Genomic DNA, 11,586 nt, shown 5'->3' on the forward strand with positions numbered 1-11,586 from the left:
AAGGGCCAAAATATCGAGCATGCAATGGTGAATTAGGAACTGGCAAAAACACTAATACCTTGTTTCCAGGTGAAAATGATCTATCTACCGCACGTTTGTCATATCTAAGTTTCATGCTATTTTGAACACTCTTTAGGTTTTCTCTGGCAATCTCACATGCTCTGTGAAGTCTGTACTTGAACTTACAGACATAATCAAGAATATTCAGGTCTTCTGTCTCGCACATCCACTTTTCTTTCAACATTTTTAGTGGACCACGAACTCTGTGACCAAACACAAGCTCGAACGGGCTAAACCCTAATGACTCTTGAATTGACTCTCGGGCAGCAAACATTAAGAAATGAACACCTTCATCCCAATCTTTTACATTTTCAAAACAATATGTCCTAATCATACTCTTCAATGTTTGGTGGAATCTTTCCAACGCACCTTGGCTTTGTGGATGATAAGCGCTAGATGTAACTTGTCTAATATTCAACTGATACATAGCTTGTTGGAAAACTCTTGACATAAAATTTGAACCCTGATCGGATTGAACAGACTTTGGTAAACCAACCAAAGTAAAGAATTTAATCAAAACCTTACACACGGTCTTAGCCTTAATATCCCTAACAGGAATAGCTTCGGGGAACCTTGTCGATGCGCACATTATAGTAAGCATATACTGGTTACCAGATTTAGTTTTCGGTAGAGGACCGACGCAATCTATGATCACTCTACTAAAAGGCTCTTCAAAAGCGGGAATTGGTTTAAGTGGTGCTGGTGGGATTGTTTGATTCGGTTTACCCACTAGTTGACATGTATGACATGTTCTACAGAAATAAGAAACATCTTTCTTAAGATTTGGCCAAAAGAAGTGATTCAAAATACGATGGTATGTTTTGTTAACGCCAAGATGACCAGAAAAAGGCGTCTCATGTGCCAAACTTAATACATCAGACCTATAGACTTTAGGAACGACCACTTGGTGATAAACTCGCCACTCATCAAATGCGGATACATCTGGTGGTCTCCACTTTCTCATTAATATACCCTTTTTAAGGTAAAAACAAACCGGGACGTTTTCTGCTTCGTCTTCGGTGATTGCCTTGTCGCACAGCAAGGTTAGTTCAGGATCTTTTTCCTGCTCTAACAGGAGTTGTTCTCTTGACAGGGAATCAGAAGAGAACACCTCAAAAGGAACAGAGTTTGACTGTTCTGGGTTCACACCGTTTGGTAACGAACTTAGGGGACCCAAAGGAGGGTCGGGATCATTATAAAGGCGACCCAAAAAGGTATCAGCCAAATTAAATTCCGCTTGGGAATTATGGAAAGCCTCTTTTGGAGGACATTTCTTAGGAGACTCCCTATGTTTGGAGTTAGTCTCGTTTGAAAAGGAAGAATGATCCGAATTTGAAACTTCTTGAAGTTTTTGAGACATAGCGCGAGTCACAGCACATGCAGGGAAGAGATTAGGAATTTCTTTCTGTAACTGCTCTGTGTTATCACAAGTGCTCGGCTTGTCAGTGACAATTGGATTGACTATTACTCTGCCACCTGCCAAATCATTGCCTAAGAGAAACTGCACCCCTTTTGCAGGAAGATATGGTCTAACACCCACCATAACCATACCCGATACAATGTTTGATTGAAGATGGATGTTATGAACTGGCACAGGAATAGAAATACACCCCACCCCCCTGAAGCAATACATCTCCGCCAGCTGATGTTTGTTCAGACAGTGGCAATATGCCTTCCAATAGCAGAGATTGATCAGCACCCGTGTCCCGTAATACCCTAATTTTCACTGGCGGGAGATCCTAGTTAAGAGATACAAAACCATCAGAGACAAATGGTAAAAATTCGTCTTGGATTTCATTAGTACGCCTAGTAATTTTGCCAGTTCTCACAGGTGTTACAAGCTTATGGGGTGATCTATCTACAATTGCTAATGCATTTGGTGACATTTCCCTCTCCCGTTCTCTCTTTCTAGCCAATTTGAAACAATTTGCCATTAGGTGACCTTTACTACGACAATAACCACAAACAGGTACACCAGGGTCAACCCTGTTAGAGCTGACATAGTCGTCTTTACTGCGACTTGGGTATGATTGCCGTTTGTTAACAGAATCATACGACTTGGAAGGATTACTAGCCCTAACATAATTAAGATGCGACTTATTTGTTACATTTCTAAAAGATTGGTGAGTGAGGGTATAATCGTCTGCCATTACAGCAGCTTTAGATAAAGAATCAACTTGGCGTTCATCAAGATGAACTCTAATTTCGTTACTTAGACAGTTTTTGAACTCTTCAACCAGCATAAGTTGTCTCAGTTCCTCGAATTCCTGAACCTCTTTAGAAGAACACCAGTGATTGAAATGAGTTTCTTTCACCCGAGCAAATTCAACATAAGTTTGATTTGGTTGTTTCTTGAAATTTCGAAACTTTTGCCTATACGCTTCAGGTACAAGTTCATAAGCATTAAGAACCGCTGTTTTTACAATATCATAATCAAGGCTATCTGCCAGAGATAATGCAGAATCAATTTCTTGTGCCTTGCCAACAAAAGAACTTTGAATCAACAATACCCATTTATCTTTTTGGCCATAACAACGAATGCGCCAATTTCTCAAAATGACAAAAGAAATTGTCTACATCTACTTCTTTAAACGTAGGAATTAGAGACAAATATTTACTGATGTGTAAACCAGAAACCCAGGAAATGGGTGAGCCAGGGTCTGCAGCCAATGATTTTAGATCTAATTCTTTCAATCTGATTTCTTTCTCCATTTCAATTTCCATCAATTTAATATCTTTATGGGCTTGTAGTTGTAGCTCTAATTTTCTCAACTCTAACGTGCTTGCACCCTGACTAAAGCTCACATAGGACAAATCCCCAAGTTCCGATTCCTCTAATTCATTTTCATCAACCAAATGTTCTGCTACTAACTTCTTAATTTCATCCTTTCTCATGTTCGTTTTGAAGTCAACTTGATAATGTTTCGCAATCTGAATAATGTCAGATTTCTTAAGAGAATTTAGCTCATCAATAGATGGCTTATCGATAAACTTTTTCAAATCGAAAGACATAATGAATGTCTGAATTAAGGAAGTTCGTCTAATTCGACTTCCCGGATAGGCCCCCAATTATGTTACGTGACCGTTCTCAGACTTAATGTGGAGAACAGATCACGTGACATAAAAAGGAGAACACGAGGATGAAAGTAAGTTTAAAGCATTTAATAAGCTATTTACATGGCAGAACAAAGTATAAATATGAACATAACACATAACTATAGATTCTTAATTCAATTAACGTCTTTCTGGACTTGGAGAACCGGGGGGAGAGTTTCTGCTTAATTCTTGAGTTACCTTATAGTGCTAGGCGGATAGTGTCCAGGTTTGCTTTAGAAGTAGTTCGGCTGGATGTAGATAAAGTTCAGATAGAGCGACGCGAATCCATTAGAGTGAGTAGGTCGGAGTTCCGACAAAAGTATATAGTTAAATATATACTGTGTTTAAAATGGGCACAGTAATCAATGCCAAGGAACCATCAGAGGTGTGGCAACCTCTGAACGGAACGAACGGAGAAAACGGAGAGGGCGCTCAATCGGGCGTCTGTGGCTTTTATCCCCGGAGTGTAAAGGAATGTTCCAGTAAGTTATGAATATTCATGAAGTCCGCAGAAACACTTTGTTGGCGAGTTCCAGTTATGTAGAACGCGTGAGCGCATCTGGGATCGTAACAATCGGAAGACTCGGAGACTTGAATGGTAACTTATATTACGAAATAGGGTAGATGAATAAGTGGGTTACATAACACTTTTTTAAAATTATATTCATATATCTCAAGCCAGTGTAGCTTGCAGAGGTATCTAAGGTTTAGTATCGTGTTATACAGCTACAGAAATCTTCAATAGTCTCTTTAGATCCACAAATGTCACTTTGAAAATGTTGTTTGTCACAGTTCTCAATATTATTTTGCTGTATTATTAAGATAAAATAAGTTCCACATGCAGCCTACACATGTATACAGTAGTTTATGTCAGATTTATAAATTCATAACATAAAACTTAATACATCATGGAAACCATGTGCAGTGCATTTTGCATTCTGGTTCTATTTATACATTCATCTAGCTGAAAATGGGTTCACAAATAATTCAGATGCAATCTTAATAGATTTCACGATTTGCATAGATATAGCCTCAATCATAGCATCATGTTACACATCTATGCATTTAGGTATTTTGTCACGCAGTACAGTGCTTACATCAAACTAGCCTGTTTGTGCTATGGACACGCGAACTATCCAGTGCCCGTTGAATATGAGCCTTGTGCAGTGTCATGTTACTTATGAACACCAAATTACTGCAAACAGATGGTCATTTTTAAAAGTTTGAAAACTGAAAACAATCGAGCGGTGTAATTTGGATGTGGTATCCAATATGAAACTAATTTTGTTGCACATATGTATGCTGTTTTCTGCCATAAATTACTTTTATGAGAGCCATGTGTTACGTTGGAATGCGAGAGGTCTCGATAACTTATTTCTAACGAAACACAAGCCTGGGTTCGTTTCCGTAAGGAACACAGACAAATTGACAAGTCTAGAGAATTTGAATGAGAACGTAAACTATATTGAACAATGGAGTTTTAACCAACAACAACAAATAATAATTACAAATATATAGAAAATTACTCACAAACTTAAGAAGATAGGATACACTTTAAAACACGCTGGTCTCTTCCAACGGCGATATCCCTTGACACGACCTTGATGACGACGATTCTCGGTCCGTTGTACCGCGAAATTCGCTGGTCCTCGACGAAGTTTCTCGCGATCCCAGAAACAGCAGTCACCTTCTTTCCGGCGATGCTCCAAAATAGAAGACGGACTTCCAGCCACAATCGAGTGAAGCACAAGTCGAACTTCTCGGCGACTAAATATTACCAGGGTCAGTCCAAAATCAGCTTTATAGCCACCAACTCCTGGCGTAACGAACTTCCTCAACGGAGACAGAAATTCTTCACCTTCTCCGAAATAACGACTGGAAAACTGTAGTTTCACAGCAAAGTCCTCTTCAAACTTCTGAACGGAAGTGTAGAATCAATATTGGTATCGATATCTCAACCCTTCAGAAACTACTGGCAGTTGAGCACTGACGATATATAGTAGAATGGTATATCATGTGTCGTCGCTTGTATTCGTTCAGAAACTGAGAAACTGAGAAACCTTTCCAAGGTTCAATGAGTTACTGGCTTAAACCTTTGAAATGCATATAGCTGATGATTTTCAATATCCTCTAATCCTTTCAAATAATGTTACATTGAATTTCTACATTTGTACCTTTCCAATAATGAATGATGCGTTGTGATTTGTTTTGTTATGTAATTCGGAAAACTTGATCAACCCTAGCACTTTTGGACAAGGAAGTTCGCAAAAAAAAAATCCTAAGCGCTCAAGTGCCTGCAGATCACCCTATTAGAGGAGTCTTTGAGGAAAACTTTCGACCAAGCTATTATTTCAGCACTATTTACACTACACCCATATGACAGTTCACACTCAAATGTTATCTTAAGCTCTGGTTCACCCGTAGGAAATAATGATCATGTTACAAACACTGTTACAAAAAGACCTGTGTGACTTAGTTCTCTTTAGCAGAACCAACGACACAACACTACCCACAGGGCTAAAATTAGTTGTGCATACTAGCACACATGGACAATATAGTACTGTGGGCATGTATATTGTACTGAGGCGGCAAAAGTTTATATATTTTTTTAACTTTTGAAACTCGTATATGGTATCTGATGTGGAATATGGAATCTACCATGCCTTTTCTTTACTGTAGTGTTCCCTTTACTTATGTATATGGTGTTGTAGAGTCGTGCCTTTCTGAAAGCCTCACTGTATGACAGCGAGACTGAGACATACCCAAAGCTTTATATTTCGTGGAATCGCTTATCACATTATAATATGTTACTAGTATCAGCACCAGCAGTAGCAGAGAGCAGCGCTTTACCATAGCCTGTAATACTATAGACCTAAAAACAGCTTACGTTAAGCCTAGTTTGCTCTAACCATGGTCTAACAATATTTGTGTTCAACATAAAGGTATTTATTCTAAATCTAATAATATATATACTATACATATATACTCTTTTAAGGAATTCTTTACAATGCATTTATCCACTAAATTTCCAAAAGCCAACCTCAAATTGGCAACGTTTTTACAGTAAACTGCGGTACTTTCCTTGGTATACTGCCTGCCTAGGCCTACATTAATTAGTACAATTATATTAATTACATTAATTGAAGGTAAAAGATCATTAATATACATTTTATTAAACTAGTAGTTAGTTGAAAATCCATAACAGTGAAAACATTTTACGCCTACTACGACGACGACTACGTCGGCGACGAAGATGATGAGGATGATGGTGATTATTGTTAAAGTGTTGGTAATAAGATGATGGTAGATGTGGTGGTAGTATGATGATAGTGGATGTGGTGGTAATTTGATGATGGTGGTGATGATGATGACGATGTTACGATGATTGTGGTGGAGAATATCATGATGATAATATGATTATGATAGTGGTGAGTATGATTATGATAGTGGTGGTGATGATGATGATGATGATGATGATGGTGGTGATGATGGCGATGATGATGACATTGTGACGGTGGTGGTGACGAAAACGACGGTCGTGATGATACTCGTTATAACAACAACTACTCATACGACGACAACAATGATGATGGTGGTGATGGTGACAAAGATGATGAAGATGCCGACGGGGATGCTGCTGATGGTGGTGGTGTTTAGGTGATGATGCTGATAATGATGACGAAGACAGTAACGGTGATGGTGGTAGTGAAATATAATATATGGTGATGATGGTGATGGTGATGTTGGTAAAGATGATCGCGACGAAAATGATGGTGATGATATTGATTGTGGAGGTGGTGCCGACAACTTTGGTGGTGGTGGTGATGATGATGATGATGATGATGATGATGATGATGATGATGATGATGATGATGATGATGATGATGATGATGATGATGATGATGATGATGATGATGATGATGATGATGATGATGATGATGATGATGATGATGATGATGATGATGATGATGATGATGATGATAATGATGATGATGATGATGATGATGATGATGATGATGATGATGATGATGATGATGATGATGATGATGATGATGATGATGATGATGATGATGATGATGATGATGATGATGATGATGATGATGATGGTGATGATGATGATGATGATGATGATGATGATGATGATGATGATGATGATGATGATGATGATGATGATGATGATGATGATGATGATGATGATGATGATGATGATGATGATGATGATGATGATGATGATGATGATGATGATGATGATGATGATGATGATGATGATGATGATGATGATGATGATGATGATGATGATGATGTATAAGGTCACATGATATACAGCTTTAAGGAGAATATATCGTACCGTCTGTCCTATAGCACTGTAATTACGTCATCTATCATGGCCTTTCTCGATATATTGGGAAAGGTTTGAAACTTACAGAGAGAGATATAGAGAAAGAAGGTACGCTTACTTTTGGAACCTTTAGTAACTTTAGAACTTCATCATCTTCAAATGTTCCGATGACTCGATAATGTTAACGACAGTATGATGTCAAGATCTAAAGAAATTGTGCTTTGTACATAGCTTTCCAATCGGCAATTTCATTGTGTAACTTAGTATTTAGGAATAACATCGAATGTCAGAGGTAAACTTTTAGTAATATGAACATTTTGTAATTCAACGTCATCGGTGATGACCTTTCAAAGGAATGACATATTTGGTAATATCAGTGTTGACGTTATTTTTTATAATCACGCATTTTATCATTAATAACAATGGCTTAAGAAGTCATGATGCTGTATATAGCTTTGTTTGTAACATTTTCCTAACTTGGCGTATCTCAATAATGATGTAATATGTTGTAAGTTATTAATAACTATTACAAGGAGTTAAATATCAAATATTGCAGTGAACTCGATAATATACTTGCTGGAGCTACGTATTGAATAATTACTTTCTTATAGCAAATTAGTCAATATTTTGATTGTTTAAGTGGACATAATATCCTTCATGTAAAAGCTGCATTTTACGTTTCATACTAACTTCAACACAAACTGGTTGTAAAGTATGATACCATCCAAGCGATAGTCCCGAGTGTCTGAAGACAATTGCTAGAAAAATTATTGGAAAATGTCTTGAACCTTGGATCAAAACTACACTTACCAGCATTTGCCTCTTACGTAATCCTCCAAAATTTGGGGTCGCAATGGAGCCAATACAAGTCAACATGAAGCCATTCTTATTTCATAAATCTTTCAAGGCGAACTACTCAGAATGGTAGAAAGTTAAAACGTTTCGTAAATTGCAGCTTTCATGAAAATGTAGTATACTCAGACCTGTTGTCAGGCATTTTGAGTTAAAGGGTCACCAAACAATTTAAGGAGGAGCACAATATTCATGTCCTGAAACTAGTGAAGTACTTGTTCACATGATGGTATCAGAGAGGAGAGAGCTAGGGTGCACATTCTTGTACCCCGGCTTCGATACCGGCCAGAATATACTTAGTAACGTTATCAGGTTAACTTCTGTTGTCAATATTTCTATATTATGTATTATATCTATTTTTGCGCACTACAACTCTGCTTTAAAATACATTAAAATGATTTAAGCAAATCGAACTGTATCGTGTACTTGATATTTTTCGTTTGTGTACTTTTTCTATGATAAATAAAAAATATTTAAGGACTTTGTGTCACTATTGCTAGTAGACTATGTTTGAAATATTCCAGTTGTTTTTGTTACTTTACTTTCTGTTATTATCAACTCTGTGGCAATATGGTTGCTATGGCAGGCAATTACATTCTTAAAAAGTTGGGTAAAAATATTGACCAACACTTAACCAACACTGGGTACATATGTAACCGCTCAAAAAATGGGCAAAGTTTGCCCAACAGCAGTTGGGTAATGCATTTACCATGTAGTTGGGTAAATTATTTTACCCATTATTGGTTAATCCATAAAGTAAGTTGGGCAATTTGTTGCCCAAGATTGGTTAATGAATAAAATTGTATTGGAGTGTTTTTACTCCATGTTGGTTGATTGTTACAATTAGTTGGGCAATTTGATACCCAATATTGGTTAATGAATCTAATTATATTTGAGTGATTTTATCCAATGTTGGTTGATTGATACAGTTAGTTGGGCAATTTGTTACCCAATATTGGTCGATGAATGAAATGTACACTAGGGTTTAAAAATATTAACACATAAAATAGTATTAAATTCTCATTTTATTGATGTAAACAGCTTCAAAAAGCTTCACTAGAACTAACAACACATGAAATGGTTTCACAGAATTTAGCAACATGGTATTGTTGGTTGCAGTAATCTATTAACTTACTTTATATCATATTGTGTCAATATGTTCATCATGAAAATGTATCAATGTATGCTTTGCAAATTTGCTTTAGGACTTGGAACATGAATATTGACATACAAGTTAATCATTAAACTACAATCTATTCTCTTCATGGATAAAATTAACCTTAACATACACAACATTGTTTGGTTCTTGCCCACTGACCAATTTGTAACAAGTGTTGTTTACAGCTAAGCCGTTTTGCAGTTAAAGGTGATTGTTTTCATTAGACAGTCTATTAAGTGCTAAGAAATTTGAGCACAGAAGCAAGAAGTTCAACAGTAAATGGCAAGTCCTCATAATTATATCATAATAATTATATAGATATAACTATTAGTGGAAACAAATATGGCTCAATGTTAGAAAAGGAGGACTATTTATGATATATCAATGGTTAATTCCAACATAAGCAGTCTTGTGCAGCTATAACATATTCTTCTTTTTTAAACATATTACCTATACAATGCAAACTGACTTGAATGGAACACACATAGTATCACACATACAAACCTCTCATATGTCTCTAATGTCTCAATTGTTTGTAATTTGAGCACAATTTGTAAGTATAATGACATGAAATTTACAGACATAAAAGGAAAGGTTAATGATGGTGCAGGTTTACCTAGTTCTTCAAGCCAATGCACATAGTAAACATATCAAAGATTGTATATTTCACAGGCACCTAGGAATTTTCACACATATCAAATATGAATCCCTAACCAGTTCTCTTTAAAACTTATTTTAATGTTAAACATTGCATACATCATGAAAAAGTATGACAATCACAAAACTGTTTGAACTGTTTTTCCCCTTTAAATCCTATTTTACCCACTCTCTCAAACAATACCACTGACCTACCCTTTTAAACTTTCTCTCCTCTACCTGAGCAGACATAACTTCACAAGCACTCCCAACAAGACATAACTTCACAAGCTGCCTACATACCTCAGGCTCAAAGACTTCTAAGAATCGGCAAGTGCTGATTGGCTATAGGGCTCTCATGCTTACAGTTCAACAGTTAATAACAACTCCCAGTCCTGCTTTAATTCCACTAACAGCCTCTGCACAGCTTAACCACAAATGTAAACAAACACTGCAGAGACTGGGAGACAAATTAAAGGAGCTTTGGCAAAAGATGAAGGCTCAGATTTTTTTAAACAATGGGGATTAATTGTAATTAATTAACCTTTGACCAAAAATTATTAGGCTTCACCTTATTCATACACAATCCAACAATCATCAGTTCAACTTTGAATATGATCCATCAAAATCTTGAGGAGATTGAGATATTTGAAAATATTACAAAGAATGACCCCCGATGACCCCCTAAATGACATTTGACCTCAATTTTCCGAACACCCCTCGTAACTCTCATCCCGAGGAACGTTGTGACCAAGTTTCATTATAACTGGCCATACACTGTACGAACAGGAGCAATTTGAATATATAGGGCCGCGGCCCGCGCCACAAAAGACCCCTAGTTGATCTTTGATCTCAAATTCATGAACACCCTGAAGGTAAAACTTCCATAGTACTATCGTGACAAACCCTCAACATTGTACCATGGAATCTGTAGGAGAAGAAGCATTTCGCGTATTTCCACAAAATGGCCCATTACGGCCCACAGGTGACTTTTGACCCCAAATTTTGGACTATCTCTGATGGCCCTATACCCAATGGTCCTTGTGTCCAAGTTTCATGAAATTCCATCAAACACTGTGCGAGTGGGAGCGGTTTTACCAATTGTTGACGGATAGAGTGATAGAATGATAGAGTGATAGACGCCGCACTGTAACAATAGCTCACACCAGCATCCTGGTATGAGCTAAAAATGATAAGATGAATTTGATAAGCAAACGTATACAAATATTTTTTCCCATGAAGACACATAAAGTCAGTGCATGTTTATGAAAAATGATAACATGCAAAAAAGTTAAAGAATTTTTAGTTACAAAAACCAACTTAATTATTGAACCAATAAAATGAGTAAAAGCAGCAAGGTCCGGATCCAAGAAGTCATAACTTTTTGTTTAAAGAAAAACTGTAACAAATAGATTAAACTATTCAGTACACTGAAAAGTCATTG

General features: G+C 36.9%; 1 protein-coding gene across 1 annotated transcript in view; it reads right to left on the reverse strand.

Moving 5' to 3' along the window:
• The window catches only part of LOC139982753 (uncharacterized), a 162,779-nt gene that overhangs the window by 59,299 nt on the left and 91,894 nt on the right, over window positions 1-11,586 (reverse strand). The window lies entirely within an intron of this gene.

Source organism: Apostichopus japonicus, chromosome 16, assembly GCF_037975245.1.
Source record: "Apostichopus japonicus isolate 1M-3 chromosome 16, ASM3797524v1, whole genome shotgun sequence".
NCBI lineage: Eukaryota > Metazoa > Echinodermata > Holothuroidea > Aspidochirotida > Stichopodidae > Apostichopus > Apostichopus japonicus.